Source organism: Ascaphus truei, chromosome 1 (genome assembly GCF_040206685.1).
Source record: "Ascaphus truei isolate aAscTru1 chromosome 1, aAscTru1.hap1, whole genome shotgun sequence".
Taxonomy (NCBI): domain Eukaryota; kingdom Metazoa; phylum Chordata; class Amphibia; order Anura; family Ascaphidae; genus Ascaphus; species Ascaphus truei.
The window spans coordinates 187072112-187093365 of NC_134483.1; positions in this window are offsets into that span (position 1 = coordinate 187072112).

The following is a 21254-nucleotide window of genomic DNA, read 5'->3' on the forward strand; positions in this document are numbered from 1 at the left end:
CGATCGTGGGTTAACCGGGTCAGGGCAGGAGAGTGTTGGATCGTAGTAGGTACTTGCTGTAGTAGGGATTGGAGAGCGGAGAGTAGTCGAATTCCGGAGCCGAGGTCGAGGAGAGAGCAGAGTAGTCGAATTCCGAAGCCGAGGTCCAAGGATGCCGGTACAAGTCTGGGGTCAAGATTCAAAGACAAGAGGACAAGGCAAGGCAGGCTTGTAGAAAGCACGGCAAACACAAAATATGCTCAGCGATCAGCCCAGGGCTGATTGAAGCTATATACTAGAAGGAGCCAATGGGAAAGCTTACCCAGAGATGAGGTCAGAGGTAAGTGGAATGCCGGTAGGAGGATGCAGGGTGCAGGACAGGTGTACAGGCAGCATTGTGATTGCCAGGGTCCGTGGTATTGGAGATAAAGCAACGAAGGAACTGCTCCAGAGATTGGTTGGTGCGTTCAGTTTGACCGTTGGTCTGTAGATGATATCCGGAGGAGAAGTGCAGGGCCACTTTAAGTCCTTTACAGAAGGCCCTCCAGAATCTGGATACAAACTGAGAGCCCCGATCTGAAACAATGGTCTTGGGAGATCCATGGAGCCTGAAGATCTCCTTTATGAATACCTTGGATAGTTTGAGGGTGCTGGGAAGGCCTCGGAGTGTAACGAAGTGAGCTTGTTTGGTGAAGCGATTGACTACTAATATAGTATCCATCCCTTTGGATTTAGGCAGATCAACGATAAAATCCATCGAGAGGTGTCTCCATGGTCGATCAGGAATGGGGAGAGGTTGAAGAAGACCCGGGGTTTTATTCCGTGGTGTTTTGTTCTGTGCGCAGATGGGGCATGCAGAGACTAGTCCTGAATGTCTTTGCGCATACCTGGCCACCAAAAGGTTCGCTGTAGGAAGTCTATAGTCCTCTTAATCCCAGGATGACCAACCGCTTTGGATGCATGTCCCCATTGCATTACCTTCTGGTGGAAGATGGGGGACGTGAACAATCGACTGTCTGGCACCTTGAGACCCTGCGGGATCTGGTCTTGAAGCCTGGCGATTTCTGACAGGGCGTCGAAGGTATTGGCAGAAAGGACGCAATTAGGAGGAAGTATGGTGTCCTGGTGGTCCTCTGTTTTGTCCTCTGCAGCGAACTGTCGTGAAAGTGCATCTGCTCTCACGTTTTTTGAGCCTGGGATGTAGGATATGACGAAGTTAAACAGCGTGAAGAACAGCGAGCAGTGCGCCTGACGTGATCTGAGACGACGAGCCGTCTCAATATATAACAGATTCATATGATCCGTGAGGGGTTTTCCGCGCCTTCCAAGAGGTGGCGCCACTCTTCTATGGCCATTTTGATAGTGAGAATCTCACGATTACCCACATCGTAATTCTGCTCTGCCGCGGAAAATTTCCTAGAGAAAACGGCGCAAGGATGTAGTCTGGCCTGTTGATTCTTCCTTTGGGATACTATGGCCCCTGCTCCTATATCAAAGGTGTCCACCTCGAGGGTGAATGGCTGTCCCGGATCAGGATGCACCAAGATGGGGGCCATAACGAAGGCTTTCTTCAGAGTTTCAAAGGCGCTGATAGCCTCGGGTGACCATAATGCTGGGTTGGCATTCTTCTGGGTGAGAGCTGTGATGGGTGCCACTACTGAAGAAATTTTTTTTATGAATCGGCGGTAATAGTTGGAAAAACCTGAAAACCTCTTTACCGCTTTCAGAGAGAGAGGACGCGGCCACTCAATAACCGCTCTTACTTTGGCAGGGTCCATAGCTAGGCCTGTATCAGAGATACTGTAATGTATCCCAGGAATGATGTGGAAGACAGATGGAATTGGCATTTCTCTAACTTAGCAAACAGGCGGCTCTCCCGTAGCCTCAGAAGTACCTGCTTTACGTGACCTGTGTGTTCCTGGACGTTCTTGGAGAATATGAGAATGTCGTCCAGGTAGACCACTACGTGCTGATCCAGGAGGTCCCTGAAGATATCGTTAACAAAGTCCTGGAAGACTGCGGGCACATTACAGAGACCAAAGGGCATCACCAGGTACTCGTAGTGCCCATCGCGTCTGTTGAATGCAGTTTTCCATTCATCCCCCTGGCGAATCCTGACCAGGTTGTATGCCCCTGCAGGTCAAGTTTAGAAAAAATCTTGGCACCCTGTAGTCTTTCAAATAATTCCGCAATCAGGGGTAAAGGGTACCGGTTCTTGATAGTTACTTTATTGAGGCTGCGGTAATCGATGCATGGCTGTAGAGTGCCGTCCCTTTTCTTTTACAAAAAAGAATCCCCCGCCGGAGATGATGACTTGCGAATGAAGCCCCTCTGTAAATTCTCCAGTATGTATTGTCTCATGGCCTTGGTCTCGAGAGGGGACAGAGGATAAGAGAAGCCTCTGGGAGGAACGACACCAGGGAGTAGGTCGATGGGACAATCATAGGCGCGGTGGGGTGGCAACTCTTCGGCTTGGATCTTGTCAAAGACATCTCTGAACTCGTTGTAGATCTCCGGGAGTTGAGAATTACTAGGTTCTGGGGTACAAAGAACTGCTATGGCTTTGGAGGAATCTAGACAAGCCTCGCTACAGCGGGTCCTCCAAGTGATGGGCTGTGACCGGGTCCAGTCTATCTGGGGATTGTGGGACTGTAGCCAGGGAAGGCCCAGTATCACATTAACTGAGGGTGTGTGGATGGCGTCTAGCTGTATCCATTCAGAATGGCCGCCGGTCATCTTGAGACGTAGGGAAGCAGTCTGCAGGGATATAAATGCGGGCTGTAGAGGCCTACCGTCAATGGCTTCGAGGCCTATGGGCCGATCTTTGGGTACCAGTGGGATCTGATTCCTCTCGGCGAACCTCTGGTCAATAAAGTTTCCCCCGGAACCGGAGTCCAGAAATGCCAGAGTGGCGGTGTTACCGAAATCCCCTGATAGAGTGACCGGAAGCAGTACTTTGGACGGTAGTGGGGAGAAGAAGGAGTTACTGTCCCCAGTGTGATTCTCCCAATACTCACTGAGGAAAGGCGTTTCCCGACTTCGAAGGACAGGTGATTACTAGGTTTCCACTGTTCCCACAGTAAAGGCACAGACCCGCGCGCCGCCTGCGTTGTTAAAACACCGACCTTGGCCGCGAAGCCGGGTCTGGGTTGCGCAGCTCGTGATCGTGGGTTAACCGGTTCGGGGCAGGAGAGTGTAGGATCGTAGTAGGTACTTGCCATAGTAGGGATTGGAAAGCGTCGAGTAGCGGGTGCGCGTGGATCCCTGGAGTGGAGAGTCATGGGAGGTAAGGGCTGCGAGCGGCCGGCCCTTACACTCTCTAAGCATGAGCGCTAGGCTGTCCTTCTGCAATTTGCAAGCACGAGTGGGGGACGTGTCATTGCTTGGATCTGGGGGAGGGGGATGTTGTGTGTGTGTGCATTGACTGGGGCTGATTCGTTGTTGAAAGGTTATGTGACCCTTCTGAGCGCTTGGCATGGTTTGCCACTATGGCAACAAATGGGCAAGCTAAAAAAAAAACCAGTAAAAAAACTGTATCTACCTTGACCAATCATACAGGACGTGCTCAAAAAACTTGATGAGTTAGTTATCGAAGCTACTAGAATAGGCCCCCATGCTGGGAATTGCAGTTTTATTATTAACTTTGTACCACAGGAACAATGAAGGAAACCCACCTGTGATATACACAAACCCAAAATTCAGCTAATTTTGACATACTTTATCAGATGAAAATAAAAATATCTCAATTATTTTTTATAAACCAGCTTGGAAATTGATCAGTTTTCTACCATTCGCTGATGTTTGGTAATATCAAAGCTGCTCTATTTCAATCTGAAACTCACAAGCCCTTTATCCCTTGTAACCAATTTTCCAACTCCATCTGTCCATGAAATGTTTGTGAATTGACTGTATAACCCTGTTCTTTTAATGTAACCATGTATTTTTATAACTCTGTGCCCAGAACATACTTGAAAACGAAGGATAACTCTCGATGTATTACTTCCTGCTAAAACATTGTTATAATTTTTTATAAAAATTATCCCTGTGTTGTTCAATAGCTAGAAAAATAGCTTGTTGGTCTATACAAAAGTGGTTGTATCCTTTCTAAATCTTCCTGGTGAAGTACTGCACCGACACACTTTATTCGAGCAAATACCCAGTATGTACCTGGCAGATACCTGGAATGCGCCGCTCCTCACCTCTGACAAGCCCCGTTGCGTTTGCCTTCCCAGCCTGGGTTCATGCCTGGCTGACGGGCGGTTGATCTGTTAAATGATAATGATTAGGATTTAATAGGCTGCAATGCTTCGCGTGTCTACCAGATGGCATAAATTCATGAATTGTAATGCAGTATATATATATATATATATATACTGTGCAGTATTGCAGCCAGCGGGAATAAAATGCTTCAATCCCTGCCTGGAAAATAACCCAATGCACTCGGGCAGAAAACAGTCACAAACCTCAATACACCCGGGTATACCCGAATTCGTGGGACTAGCCGAGCTCGAATAAAGTGTGTCGCCAGTGTAGCAGAAGGATCCAGTTGCAATATGCAAAATCCCTATGTGAGAAGAATGGTGTAGGAGGAAAAGGAATGGGTGAAAAGTGATAGGGACCGAAAGAAGCTGGGAAAGATAGGCCTTTCCTTTCACTCAATAAAATAAAGTCTGGCCTGATAAATATGAATTGGCAAAAACCTGTTTTTGTGAGCTGAATTGATCTTCTAGGTCATATATTACATCCACCAAACAAGAAACAATTTGTACTGTTACCTTAACTCAACTAAAATAGTGTTCTAATGTGAACCAGAACTATATACATGTAGCATATGCTCTCTGCAGTGGTAAAAAAATTGGCTGCAGACCAAATCAAAGAAGCGTCCAAGTATATATAAATCAGACTGCTCAAATATCTAACAAAGCAAGCAGACCACCATAAGGAGAACAGGCCAAACCCTCCTCAAATCAGTCACTACTGATGGAGCAAAAAATAAAAAAAATATTGATCCCCATCCAAAGTTTACAAAATACTGTATAATTAATGGTTAATTGCTGGTCATGCTATCACATTCTGAATGGTCTTACATATGTCCCTTATTTGTAATGAAACCTTTCCAAAGCATAAACCTCATGATTATTTAACAATTTGATAACAACATATACAGTACACACACACGCGAAAGGAAAATATATATATATTGAGAATTCCTCTATAAAACAATAGAACCCACTGGAAAGTTGTTTCCAGAACTATTTTAGAGACTTGGTTATAGACTGTTATAGACATACACAAATATTGAGCAGACATTTTTTTTATATAAAGCTGAATAAAAAGAATACCATGCAGTCTAATGTTTCTGTATCAGACCTTGTGGGGAAGATTGATCAAAGTGGTATTTTTTTTATTTTAGACAAGGGAACAGCAGCATAAGCTGTGTGTGCAAAATTGTTCTACTCTACAATCATCTTGGCAGTGAGTTTAATGTATAGTATATAATGTGTTTTAAATTATAAGCAAAATCTCCCACCATGATCCGCAGCATTTCTTTGATAATTGAGAGGCACAGGAGGTTACAGCTCAAAGACGAAAGGAATGAGGCACAATCAAAACAGAGGACATGAAAAACATTTGGTGATGTGTGAATGTGTGACTATGTGGCGGAATGTGAGACTATGGCTAATTTTTATTTACAAATGTTATGTAGCCCCGGTAAGAAATGGGGGCTATATATCTCTCTCCTACTGGTGTAAGTCCTGTTAAGGGCAGACTGCCAGTAGCTATCATGGGTTTCCCCAGCTTCAAGCCCTGCCAGGATTGGTGGAGGTAGGCACCTGACTCTGTGGCTTATGCAGGAGACACAGGGGAGGGGCCTGCTGGCATCATGATGGGCAGGGCTGTCTCGATTTAGTGGGCTGCTCCTGTGAGTCTGCAGTTGGTTAGTGAGTTAGTACATTTGGAGAGGAGTGTTGGAGTGCTGCAAGTCAGAGAGAGAGTGCTGAAGCAGAGTCTGAGCTTGGGGCATGCCAGGGAGAGGAGAGGAAAGACTCAGCCACCTTGAGTAGAGCTGATAGCACAATAGTGCAGTGGACCAATGCCCCTCACCCTGCAGAGGGTGAGGGGAGAATTAGCCTCACCCTGAGGGCCTATATCTTGGGGTGGAAGGTGTGGAGTACTGGAGCTCCAGACAGCCCATCCTGAGAGTGTTCTTCTGGAGGAAGGAGAAGGATGAGAAGCCTGTACCTTGAGTTGCTGTATGCTGTAAATCTGCTGGTGGCTAATAAAGACATTGCTGCTTTTATCTAAGACTGTGTGTGAGATTGGAATCTCTCTTCTCTGAGTGGGAATTCTCTGTAAGGGTTCCACCCCATATCCCTGGGGCTTATAGAGATGGAGGTGCTGCACCGTTGCTAGAGAAGATGAAAGGCCTATACCCCAGAAGCCTGTCCCTGTTATCTCCAATACCAACATGGAAGACTCAGGCCCTCCTGTTTCTCACAGGTATGCACCACCAACATACATGTAGCCAGCCCTTACTACACCCTAGAGGTCCAGTCTGCGACCGGGGGGGGGGGGGAGACATGTGTTACATTTGGAGGCGAGCTGCTGAGATCCAGAACAGGACAGGCTTTCAGCGAACCAGAGCTGGAAGAGTGAAGTGCACCTTCCATGCAAGTACTGGCTCTATTGAGTCTCAATTATTTGGGCACTTAGCGTCCTACTTCATTTTAATATTGAGTTAAGACTCCAATAAATGGTTTTTAGCGTGTACATATTACCAATCAACACATACACCTTTCTTTTGTTCTGTGTACTTTGTGCATCTGTTTGAGTGCTCTCCATTGGGGTCCCTTTCTCTCACAAGTATAAGTACTGGAGAGAGTAGGGCATTTATGCATACCAGGGGTAGTCAGGGGAGCGTGGATTCCCGCACAGTACGCCTGGGTGCCCTAAGAGGGTGATGTAAGATGGGTGTGAGGCTATAGCTGTCCTAGTCCCTTGAGGCAGGTAGTGTGAGGCAACTGGGGGCGTTAGCCTGTTAACTTGCCCAGTGTGAGTGGCCAAAAGTAGGAGACGCCCGTACCTTAGGGAGATGCCCGGGTACACTAGCCAGCACCCACATAAAACACACCACAGAGTACTTGCAAGAACCGTCAGCGAGTGCGGTGCACAGAGAAGGAGTTCTGCCTAGCCTGGGGTATGCCACATCATTTCAGTGGGTAAAGCAATAAGAGAGAGCATGCAGAGAGCGTTTAGTGAGCAGTGTGAGAGCAGTCAGTGTCTAGGAACGAGCTATGCACTAGACACTGAGAATAGTGCAATTATACATTTGGAGGGCTCATCAAAGATGGTGGCCATCACTACATGTGCTCCGCGGAGCAAGGAAGAGTCCAAAATGGCAACAGCAGCGCCATCCATGGCCCAGCAGTTAGCAGCCGAACTAAAATGGCGACTCCCGCCAATCCTGGATCGCGCACATGAAGCGTGCAAAGAGACTGTTAGGGAAATGTGGTGGGAGATGTGCAGGGGTTTGGCGCCAAACCCAGATCCCCTGCAAAAGGAGCGGAGCGGCGCGAAAACCGAAAGCCCACCCACCTGTGCTGTGACTGGCCAACAGACAAGGCCACGTCATACTGAGCGAAGGAGTGCCCCTCCTCTTGTTTCCACCAGAGGGAGGGGGCACACGGAGAGCCAATCAGAAGCGTCCTCCCCAGAGAAGGGAGGGACCGGAAGTGAGAACGAGGAACTCCACTTCCATCTGGCATTCGAAGAGCAAGGAGCTGAAACACTGAACTGTTCCACCCCTGAACTAACTATGTCAGAACTAAGCACGACGGTCTTCCAACTCCCAGGAGGCTTCCTGGTGGTGGAGATCGAGGGCCGAGAGTACCTGCGGTGCCTGTGCGTCCACTGCAGGACACCCGGAATGGCCGCAAGCACAAAAGCACAATGCCCTCAATGTGGCACGTACTACCTATGGCCTAACAAACCATGGCCTATGCTAAAGACCCCTCGGGGTGCCTCTCCGGGAACCCTAACGAAGGTGGCGGAGACAACAGATGAGGCTGCCCTAGTTCCCTGCACCACTGCTGAGGTGGGAACCAAGGCCCAGCCAACAACCGAGCCGAGAGAAACTCTGGCGGAGAAGAGCATGACCGCAGTGGAGGTACCGGAGCGGGCCCGTTTCGTACCACTACCCACTGGCGGGGCCGAAAAAGACCCAGGTGACTCCCTAGCGGAGGATCCGACCAAGTCGTCTTCGGAGGAAGAAGATGGCGTTTTATCGGTGGCGATGCGCCTACCGGCGAACCACCCCAGCTGTAAGAAAGATGGCGGTCCACTTACCGGAGAGAGGGAGCAGACGAGTCCGGACACCTCCCGACGGCGAGCGCTGGTGCGGCCTGAGGCTCGTAGAAGTCCCACGGCCGTGGTGACTCCCAGTGCGGCGGAGACGGGATCCGAGACGGCTCCGGAGGAACCAGAGACCATCAGCCGGCAGCGGAGTGGTAAGGAGACTCCACCACCCCCTTACTTCCGCCAGGCGAAGAAGGACCCTACGGCCTAATTACCCATCCGCGGACCGGATGATCCACCACCGCCCCTTCCGGTCTTTGACGTACTTCCGGTACGTGACCACGGAGCGGATGGAGATTCCGCGGGCGGCAACGACGACAACACTTCCGGTTCCGGCTGGCACGGAGGGCTGGCGGCCATTTTTGCGGCCTGAGGAGCCGCCATGGCGGCTGCACTTGCCAGCCTTGACCGCCACAGCGTTCACAGAGGAGCACGAAGCCGTCGTGGCCCATGTGTCCATCATGTACTCACACTGTGTCATTTAGTTGCAGATGTCCCAGTGCATGCAAATCCTAATCATAGTAGTGTTTCTGATTGTACTGTAGTTGTTCCTTGTACTGCGCATGATAAAATCCACTGCTGTCTTCACGTTGCTTTCTAATATTACAGGTAACCTAGTTCTGAGTTTGGGATTAAACTATATTTCTGAAGGAGGCAGAGCATGATTCATTGTTACTGCCCCATATTTCAGTAATATTTCAGTAATGCTACACAAGGATCAGTATTGGAGGGCTATGATTTTTCTCTCAACCTTTCACATTTGTAATCCCATTCTCGACTAACACATTATCTTGTGGGTACAGTAGACGAGGTTATATGTGTACACCCATATTTCTGTGCAAATTCTTTATATTCCTTTCCACCAAATTGTGGTCCATTGTCAGACATGACAACATGAGGAGTCCATGCCTAGCAATATTTGATTTAATGTGATTGATCATTTGGTTTGCTGAAATCTCGTTTTAAGAGATGTGTGCAGAGGTATGAAATGGAGACCGTTTTTAAGGTGAAATTAAAATAAGGCTTTATTGCACCTGTTCCTTTAACATGGCAAAACATTAAAAATAAACAAAATAAAGGCCTACTCCACTTTGGAGAATATTTACATCTTTACTCCAGCTGTTTCTAACTGGGTGGGTAGCTAAGCTTATTACCACCCCAAACATATATATATACATATTTTCTCTATATTATATACATATACAACAGTCCAACAAGGAAGTCTCTTATCTGTTCTTGTAGCTATAGGGGAAGGCCTCTCTGCTCTGCTGGGTCCGCACCCTTGTGTGCTATGGAAATGTCCATGTCCAGGTATAGAGGTCCCCTTGTCCTGCTGTCAGCAAACAGTCCTTCTTTTTGCATCAAGACATCTTTTCCTCTGGTCAGTCCAGTTGTGGGCAAAGGAAAAATCTCTTTCCTGTTACTCAGACCAGGCTTTTTCTAACAGTCCTAATCCGCCAGGTTGAGTCTGGTTGATTGCCTATGCAATTAACCAGCACACTGCTGGATTTAGAGGCTCATTTCACTCCATGAACTTGAGGTACTATCCTCAACCCAAATCGGATGTTTACTTTGCCTACTCCTGGATTTCGGACATGTCTGCAATTGTTCTTTTTTATGTCTGTGTACCAGGGACATCCTTGTGTAAGAAACTGCGTCTAAATCCAGCAGGGAGCTGGTTAACAGCAGCCAGGCCGTTAATCAGAATCCATCTAGCTAATTCGGACTCTGAGACAGGTTTAAAACTCCTGCTAAATCAGACCTAGAAAGATTTTCCTAACATGTACTGACATATTAGGAGAGGGTCTTGAATATACAGGAGGACTGTGTATTGACAGCAAGACACAAGGGGACCAGACCTCTTTTCCTGGACACAGAGGACACAGGAACTGCCAGAGGCTGGACCCTCAAACACATCAAGACACCTGGACACCCCTGACCTGAAGGGCCACCTGCTTTAATGTATCGCTGAGACTTTGGGGTGGTAGGCTGGAAAGGGGCTTATCCTCCCAGTCTTGTAAGAGAGGTACTGGGGGAAGTACGTTAGTCCTTACAAAGGAATAGGGGTTTATTGTTTTTGTATATTTTTGTTTGCTGTGCTGTTTAAAGCGACAGGCTCAATAAAGCCATATTGTACTGCATGTTAATTTCACCCTAAACGGTCCCCATTTGCATACTTCTGCACACACCTCTTACAGTCTGCATTCATGTTAGCACAGAGAAATACGGCTCTTGCTCTCCTTTTAGACTTTTCCGTGCCCATTAGTTCTTTACGTATATGTTTAACATATTCTCAGCACCGTGGGTACAACATGTTTGATTCCTTAAATAAAATTCCATCATGTACAAACAGCTTATATTTGGACATAAGGTGCAGGAACAGGATTTGTTCTCCATCCTAAATAGCAGCAATTACCTTTTGCACGTATTTATGTGTACAAAAAGAAGCATCCTAATAAGTATTCTAGAATTCATTCAAACAGATATTCCCCAAACAAACATTGGGAAAAATACCAATATAAACAAACTTGACATCAACAGTCCAAATTTTTATTAACAAAAATAAATAACCACTTAAAAACCTCATCAATTATACTCCTTAAAATATAAACAACAAGATAACCCAATCCATTATAAAGTATCTGTAGCTAATTATATATAAAGGCAACTAGCTATAAGATTTAGTACACTCTATGGCCTAGTCATCAAAGTTCGTTATTATTTTTATGGTGCAAGTCATCAAACTTGTACAGCTAGAAATAACGTTTTTTTTTGCTGCGTTCTGTTTCAAATATTGGATCGACAAAAAAAAATGGCTAAGTACATCAAATTTAATCACTTTGATGCCAGTCATCAACTCCCGATATTTATTCAAAAAATACAGCATATTTTTTATCACCTATTCCAGGCTGGCATTAGCCTTGTCTTCCCTATGTATGCACAGTAATAGCCAATATGGTAGCCACAAATGCAGGTGATGCAGTGCACAGCAAAGAAACAGGATACACCGGAACAGCAGCAGTAAAATAAAAGTCCTTTATTGTATCTTCATGGTGCAGACAGGGATGGGTGCAAAAAGCCTCCTTCTCTTACGCGTTTCACGCCTATAAGGCGCTTCGTCAGAGATATATATTGCCCATTACATACATACTGTAGGAAAGATAACTGTTCCAACATGGAATATGTGATAAAATATACAGTAAACTCCTTGAGAAAGGTCCAAGGTAAGGACCGAAACGTCGCCAACTGTTTAAACACTGCTTGCACAAGACTACGATGCAGCTTTCTTCTTTTATTCTGTAAAATATAAACACATTAATAACCCTTTAGTACAGGGGTGCACAAAGTTTTTAACCTGCGCCCCCTTGCCTGGTTATCTCCTGGCTTGTGCCCCCCCCCCCTCCTGCTCGGCTCCAGTTTCAAATGATGTTGCGGGGTCACATGACGTCACGGTGCCATGACAACGAGGTGTCACGTGACCCCGTGGCATCATTTGACACCAGGTTACCATGGCAACGCGTCTCTGAAGACCAGGTAGGAGAATCTGCAGAGGCCTCGCGCAGTCCCCCAGCATTAAATTTAAATGCCTCGGGGGAGAGCACGGGACCTCTGTAGCCGCTGCGCCCACCCAGGAAAATCTCCCACCCCCCACTTTGTGTGTGTAACCCCTAGGGACATTATCCGAAGAAAAAAATTCAGTTCCATCAGTACACGGATGATATCCAGTTGATGTCGGACATCTCCAGTGATCCTATCATCACGGCGAACGGTCCGAATAATTGCCTTAGTGACATTCCTAATTGAATGGCATCAAACTGGCTACAACTTAATGCCTCTGAATCTGAACTGCTCCTGATAGCCCCGAAAGCACATACTGTACAGAGGCTAGGAGTAACACCTTAAATAACCAAAAAATAAATTACTCCGCCATTCCCAGGAAAGAGAAAGTGAGAATTGTTGGAGCTATTTTTGATAAAAATGTAATTGATCGGCTTCATATTGTAGCTATTATGAAAAACTGTTAATTCCAAATCCATCGGCTGAAACATATATAATCTTTTATCTCGAAAACCATAGCAGACAGCTTCCCAGGGCCCAGAACTAAAAGGTACCACTGGGCACTCCCAATGTCGGGATTTGTGAGACCCCCCATCTTTCTTGCCCCACTTTTCTACCTCTCTCTTGCCCCCACCTTTCTCCCTCTCTCACCCCCACCTCTCTCTCTCACCCCATAGCTTTCACCCACCTCTATCACCCTCACCTCATGCCCCCACCTCTCTCTCCCTTTCTCACCCTCTCCTCTAAGCCAAGCACAATAATTCACCCTCCATCCTTACACAATAACCCCCCACTCACAGCACAATAACCCTCCCCATTCCTATTAAAATAACCCCCCCCATTCCTATTTCAATAACCCACTCCATTCCTAACCCAGTGACTCCCTCCTCCATTCCTAATACACACTCACAAACCCCTTACCTTGAGGGGGAGGCCTCAGGTGCCGTGCCGATCCGGAAGTTATTAAACCGGCTAACACCGTAAGCCTCGTCCGCTGAAGGCGAGGAGAGAGAAAGGCTGGGCCACTACAGGTGCTGGTGTGGGGGGAGGGGGAAGAGCTGGGACCCGGCAGCCGGACATGGAATTTGGTACCTACCTCGGGCCAGGCCCAACTTCCAGCATTGGCAGTCTTCCCACAGCTGCCAGGTCCTAGATAGTTGTCCTGATTCTCACCCCTGTCAGCTGCCCTGATCTTAACCCTAACCTATCCATGAACTAGCCTCCCCCTTACCATAAGAACTGCCTAATCAGTAATACCCCCAATCGGGCGCTCAGATCTGCCATCGCCCCTCAACTGATTGAGCCTCGGTTTAAGGTGAATAAAGCTGATGGGAAAACTTTTTCAAGAACCGCCTCAAGACCATGGAATAAACTTTCTGCTGCTTTAAGAAACCAGGAATTGTTACTTCCATTAAAAAAAAAAAACACCCCAATAGCATGGCAGTCAGCTTTTCTGCTCCCTTTCGTGTTGCCCGCCTCCCTTATCGGTTTTCTTCGTCTTTCCCTATATGTAGGTCCCGGTTGTAGATCTGGAATGTGTGTCCTCTCTAAGTTCCTGGACGCTCTCTAGTTCTGAGTTTATTGGTGAGCAGCGATTTAGAAAAAAATCTAAATAAATAAATAAAAACAATATAAAATTCTGAAGTGGGTCGGTTCAGCACCCTGGACCAGCCCGAAAAACAATAGATAATCTTCTCTGAAAACTAAGCTTCGGAGAATATGGGGTTGAGATAATTTTACCCGAAGCAGGGAACCTTCAATGGAGCCTTTGATATATTTTTATTGAAAGTTGTCTTCGGGCCTGCTACGGGTGTCTCTTACCCCTATATAAAATACAGAGATAAGTCCTTCAGCAGTTTTTTTGTGGGGGAAAAAAAAACAGTTGAAGCTGTCTCTTCAGATTATATGCTGTAGAATAGGGGCCTAAAGCTTCCATATCTGTTTGAGCATAGTGACATTCTATAGTTTACTATTGCCTTTGATACATATGTCTCTGATGCTGCCTATACTGTTGTAGGAGAATTGCCCCAATACCCTCTTTGGAAGCATTTCAGTATATCTTTGTTCTATGTCTGGGATGATTGCACCTCAAAACTAGGGATTCCGCAATAAGCCTTTTTAGCACCTTAAATTCATTTTGGTGATTTTCATCTCTATTCAACTGCATGTGTTTTCTAAGACTTCTTAAAAGACTGGTCTGTGATTCCAAATTAGGAGCAAATTTCTCTGTATAGGTAACCATACATAGTCATTTTTATACCCTTTCTATAGTACAGGGAGCTGGCATTCTTGTGTTCATTTTTCTTCCAGATGTCTTTTGCAGGAGAAATAAAACCCCACTCTAAGACTCTAGGGTAACAGCCTGTCAGAAGACTTTTATTACATATTGCATAGCTACAACAAGTGTACATATAATAGTCAAACTTGAGTCTGAATTTAATTGGCACTGAAAACTTTATCCTAAACATTTACTTTTAAAACCTAAGGAAAGAGGCGTGTATGCATGATTTCACAATGTCTCACAATAGTGGGCGTATACTTTACGTTCCAGCAATTAAACTTATTCACAACACAAATTGGCATAGATGCTTGCAGAGGAGACATACTGGACGTGTCATAGATGGTTTAAAAGTTTTGTGCGCATGTGTGCCAGCATACAATTATTTTTTTAACTTTTAACACCAACACACCCTAGATCATCCATATTATCAAAGTAAAGATCTTAGAAACGTTTCCGTGGATCATTATTTCTATGCCTGTATGTTTGTGTGGGAAGGGGAGAATGCTCCGGGATATGTGATCAATTAATCAATATTGATTAGGAAACTGTGTGCTTTATTGACACATAAGCAGACATTGCCTAAGAATGTTTAAAATAGAAACAGACGTGATAGTGCAGTAATGCGATAATGCAGAGAAACTGAGTACGTGATACCTTTTTATTTGGAACAATTGATATTATAAGACAAGTTTCAAGAGTTCTTTCTCTTCCTCAGGTCAGCAACACAAATTTACAAAAGATTCCATGAGTATAACAACAGATGTAAAAAAACAAGATATGGTTATACTGTAACTTAATAATGTTGTCACACACAGTGGGGTGTTTGGTCATACACAGATAACAAAGTGGACTAAATGCTTTACAAAAACATGAATTCATCTAAACACTCCTATTTTTGTTCCAATACATCCCCTCAAAAAACTGTTTTATTTGGATAAGAAATATTTAGATGGGGCGATTTGTATTTGTTTGTTTTTGTAAAGGAAGTAGTGTATATATGTACATTAACTTTATTTCATGTTTTCATAAACATTTATAACTTTATGTGCACGTTCTAAACATTACTTGTACTGTGACTGTTTCCTCTCCGTCACTCCCTTTCAGAAGACTTGTATACAGTACTATACTTGGTTATGAACACATGCACATTTATACAAAAATTACAAGTTTTTATTTATTTTTACAAAATGTAAAAACACACATCTTCCCCAACCCTTCATCCCCCTCAACACCCTTAACTTCCCCCTTTTGCACTATCCCCTCAACCCACTTAACTACCCACTCACCACTATCCTCTCATCCTCCCTTAACTTCCACTCCCACACTATCACCTCAACCTCCCATAACTACCCCAACCCCACTATCCCCTCGACCATCTCCCATTCCCACTCCCCCCCAAACCCTCTACAACCCCATCCCTACTATCCCCCTCCCCCAATACACTAATCTCCGTAACACGTACGTACCCAGATATGTGTATTTGTCGGCTACTTCGTTGCTTGCTATTTTCCATGAGTGACTCATCGTCTGTGGGGGGAAAGAGTAAAGCACTTTGTTACTGATGCAAATTGCACTAAAATGTAATACCCTATAATTCTGACAAATGGCCATATTTATTTGCTCAGAAGTATCATCATTGATACCATACAGCCCCTTCACTTGAATACGCTGTACGGTGTCTTACTTAAGATGTCTTCGTAAATATGGGCCAAAATGCTTTAAATGTCTTTTTGCTTATACTATAGTGTGTCAATCAAATTTCAATAAAGGGAATACTGTGATACATTTTGTATTTTAGCAATTAGGTTAAAAGGGCAGTTTGAGCATAAGTATATGGTATGATTTAACGACTAAAGACAATAAATTAAGTGAGGACCAGGAAAAAAATATGTAGATTTAAATATGATTGTAACTTTTAATGAACTGTGTTCCTTTGAAAGAGCACAATGCCTTCCTGTTTTTACCTGTCGAAAAGTAGACCACCATAGAACTATTCTTTTTCAGTCCAATAGGGCATGTAATCATATGCCACTGTTTACATTGTACATGTTTAAAATGTTACCTATCATTGATAGACAAGCCGTTGTCCTAGCTTGTTCTGTACACTGATGTCATTGAAAATGAAACACCTCATCCATTAAATTCATTTAGACAGGATGAGTATTTGAGTTGTAGAACATGCTTATTAAAATTAGTATGTCACTGCTAAGTGCCTACACTAGAAGAACTGGAAGATTGGAGATACTGTACTGTAGCTGTGTTTACTAAAAGGCTGTCAACAAAGCGTAATAAAAATATGGTCATTGTATTTATGTGCACACTATACACTGATCATATGACCAGCATCAAGGGCGGTGAAAACCCACATAAGATTTACAGTAACTGTTTTACTGTTACTAAAATAAAAGTATTTGAAACTATTTGCCACATTCTTTTAATCAAATAATTTAGTAGCATAACTACATTTTATAATATTAGAGTATATTGAATCCAGGTATGCAGTGCTGTTATTACAATAAAACAAGATTAAAATGCATAGCTTAATTAGCCCGTATGCGACTGGAAAGATATTCAGAGTATTACAAAAGAGATGGATCCTGGCACTTAATGGATTAAACCACCTATGCTTGAAAAAGCAACCCTGAAACATGCTTTATTTTTTTTAGAATGAATCATGAGAATCTTCAGTGGTGGCCTTCTCTTGTGGACCACACACACTGTAATCTCTTTGATATGCTACTCTATTAGTATAAACAAACACAACAAATCGTCATCTCTTTGCTTAGGTTCGTGTAATAGAACAAAGGGCCAATCCGTATCACCTCAGCACAAATGCCGTTTGGAATGCACTACCTTTGTAAACTAACTGGATTAGAAGGAATTTCAACTTGCTAGCTGTAAATAACAGACACCATCTGCTGAGGAAAATATATCTTTGTGATTGTTGCTCTGCAATGTTTAAAAAATATATAATCATTAAACAGATTTATAGTAATGATAGCATGTTCTAGTATAGCGCTGCTAGGTTTACGTAGCGCTTTACAGAGACATTTTGCAGGCACAGGTCCCTGCCCCGTGGAACTTACAATCTATGTTTTTGGTGCCTCAGGCACAGGTAGATAAAGTAAATTGCCCAAGGTCAAAAGGAGCCGACGCCAGGAATAGAACCAGGTTCCACCTCAAACTCAGTGCCAGTCAGTGTCTTTACTCACTGAGCCACGCTTTCTCCAATGGCAGCTTTTAAATATCCGTTAAAAGCACATTTGCAGAGATGATTGCATGAGAAACAGAAATTGTTTTATTTCATGAAATAGTATCCGTGTAGATATGTATTATTATTATAATTATATACAGTGTGTGTATGTGTATACATATATATATATATATATATATATATATATATATATATATATATATATATATTTTTTTTTTTTTGAAAAGAAGTAAAAGACAGCGCCCTTCCTCAACCACGCACAAACCGCTGTGGCCCCAATATAATTCAGTAAGGTGATACCCAGCACAGATGACTAATACAAAATAGCATAAAATTGCAAATAATAAAAATATAAAATTATAAAATGTTTGTGGTTAGGAACTATTGATTGGGACTAATACCCTGTAATAGTTACTACTAAAAATAAGTCCAAATTGTGTAAAAAATATATAATATTGTGTGTGAAAAAATGTGTTTGTGTGTGCTAATGGGAAAATCAATAATATGATCTAATATTGTGTGTATATTGTGTAATGAATGGACCCAAAAAAAATTACGTAAAAGGCATAAAATAGCAAAATAGAAAAATAAATAATATACTGAAAAAATAATATTGTTATATAATAAAATAAAAATAAAAAATGAAAAATATGAAAAATAAAACAATACTTAAGTCCACATAAGTCCTTGATAATTACAAATAAAAGGTCCAGGCAGCTTCTTCATGGGATCACCAACCTCCCAACGAACCTATAGAAAAGAGAAGAAAAAAGCGCCCGATCCTTGTATAAAATCAGATAATCAGGTTTAATAATCCATGGACAAGACAAATGCACACTCACACTTTGTCAGAATAAAAAAGGCATGTTATGGGACCAGCCCATGCACCAGATGAACGTGAGGTTTCACCGCCGTCCTCCGTTTTGGATGCGGTGGAAGTCTTTGCAAATGGGTGTTGCTGCTGCTGTGTTTGCTGGAAAGGGTTTTAAACCTTCAAAACCGGAACACCTCTGTTGGCTGCGGCTGCCGTTTGCTTCTTACAGCTCCGGGACCAAGGGAATCCTTCACACACATCCTCTCTCCTTGCTCAGGGGATGATGAAATCCGTTGAGCCGGAAGAAACGCGTAGGGTCACGTGGCATAGGAACTACGGAAGGTGACTAGTTCAGACGCCAGAGCAAGGAGAGAGGACGTGTGTGAAGGATTCCCTTGGTCCCGGAGCTGTAAGAAGCAAACGGCGGCCGCAGCCAAGAGAGGTGTTCCGGTTTTGAAGGTTTAAAACCCTTTCCAGCAAACACAGCAGCAGCAACACCCATTTGCAAAGACTTCCACCGCATCCAAAACGGAGGACGGCGGTGAAACCTCACGTTCATCTGGTGCATGGGCTGGTCCCATAACATGCCTTTTTTATTCTGACAAAGTGTGAGTGCGCATTTGTCTTGTCCATGGATTATTAAACCTTATTATCTGATTTTATACAAGGATCGGGCGCTTTTTTCTTCTCTCTTATATATATATATATATATATATATATATATATATATATATATATATACTATTTCATAAAATAAAACAATTTCTGTTTCTCATGCAATCATGCAAAAATCCGTCAATCGGAAGAAACGCTTACACGTAGGGCACGTGGTTTCAAGGAGCTACGTTTGGTGGAATAGCTCGTACGTCTGCTGCTGGGAGAGGGAGGACGTTCCCTGAGCCACACACAGCATCTAATGCTGGAACAACAGACTGTATACCTGAATTTCTGGAGGGACATCTGACTGTGATGCACCGGTAGCAGTGAGGTCTGATGTACTGAAGTAAACATTCGGCGAGCAGCTACCTGTTGGCGCATGGGTTTACCCATACATACAATGCTTAATTTGCATTGACAAATTGTGAGTGTGTATTTGTCTTGTAATTTTTATTAAAATTTTGTTACCAGATTTTACACATGGATCGGGCGCTTTTTCTCTTGTTTCTCCAATAGAATTTGCTGGGAGGTTGCTGACCCCAAAGAAGAAGCAGCCCGGACGTTGTAATCTCCATACAAAATCATCAACTTTTTTTGTGGAAAACACATATATATATATATATATATATTTAGTCAGTTTTTTACATGTTTTTTTTATTTTTTAACATTTTCATTTTTTGGTTAATACATTTCACCTAATCATATTATGTTTTGATAATCATATTTTTCAGTGTTTTTTGCAATAATAGTTCATCATTCATCATTTTTTATTCAATATATTTTTTAACATACAACAATTATACATATACAATGTTTACATTTTTTATATTTTACACACACTCACCATCAATACTTATGACCACCATCTGAGTTTCTATATATATTTTATAATAATACATTTTTACAATTGTTTTATATGGGTCATCTTTGCTAACATTTGTTGTGGTCATTTTGTTGTCAGGAGTCTACTGTGGGGCTAGTACACACCCAGGCGCTGTTGAATCTTTCAATTAATATATATGTATATACATACACAGACACACACACACACACACACACACATATATACACATACACACTGCAGTCTATATATATATATATATATATATATCATTTTTTTTTTAATAAAATATTTTACAAGGATGTAATAATACATTTAGAGTTACCTCTCGTTTTCAAGTATGTCCTGGCACAGAGTTAAGATGGTGTGTGTGTGTGTGTGTGTGTGAGTGTGTGTCAGAAAGTACACCCTCTTTGAATTCCATGGTTTTACATATCACAACATAATAACAATCATCTGTTCCTTAGCAGATTTTAAAATTAGGTAAATACAACCTCAGATGAACAACAACACATGACATATTACACCGTGTCATGATTTATTTAACAAAAATAAAGCCAAAATGGAGAAGCCATGTGTGAAAAACTAAGTACACCTTATGATTTAATTGCTTGTAGAACCACCTTTAGCAGCAATAACTTGAAGTAATCGTTTTCTGTATGAATTTATCAGTCTCTCATATCGTTGTGGAGGAATTTTGGCCCACTCTTCTTTACAACGTTGCTTCAGTTTATTGAGGTTTGTTGGCATTTGTTTATGCATGTAAGGAATCGGGAGCCACGTCCCTTGCGGTGTGACCCCTACTTACCCACTACCAGTACTGCAGCGGCTGCTGCCCCTGCCCCCCGTCGCTACCCATGCCGCCGTCCAGCGAATACCTTGAACTCCGCCGTGGCCGCCATCTTGGATTCTGGTGTTACAGAGCGCGCGCTTCCTTCAAGGCTTTATAGCGCGGCTATTATGCCTGTCTCCACCCCCTGCTCGGTGTGGGAGTCTTCACCATGTCTCCAGCACTCTCAGCTGTGCTCTACTACTTCCTGGTCTCTCAGCCACTCACGAGCAGCTCCTCGACACGCCCCTGCCATGCCCCTCGTCCGGATTGGTCACTGCCGCTTTAAATATCCTGCTTTGCTTTCACTTCCTTGCTCTGCCTAGCTCTTTGCTACCTGTGTTGCCTGGAACCTGTGTTGTGCTCTCTTTGTGTTTATTTCCTACAGCTATTGACCCGGCTCATCTGAATATCCCCTCTGGCTCCTGAACTGGGCTTTCCTACAGACTACTCTACCTCTTAGACCCTCGGACTCAGCTACGGATTTTGACTACGGAACTTTCTATATCCTCGGACTCAGCAAGTACTTGATCATTCTTTATCTACATCCAGGCCTGGCTACGCTACTACGCCACATTCCGGACACGCCCCCTCTGCTGTCGGTGCGTATACTCTACATTCCACCTCAGTACAGGGGACTGGTCTGGTCTGCGGGCTGCACAGCATGACAATGCACAGCTCTCTTAAGGTCCAGCCACAGCATTTCAATCAGATGAACAACAACAC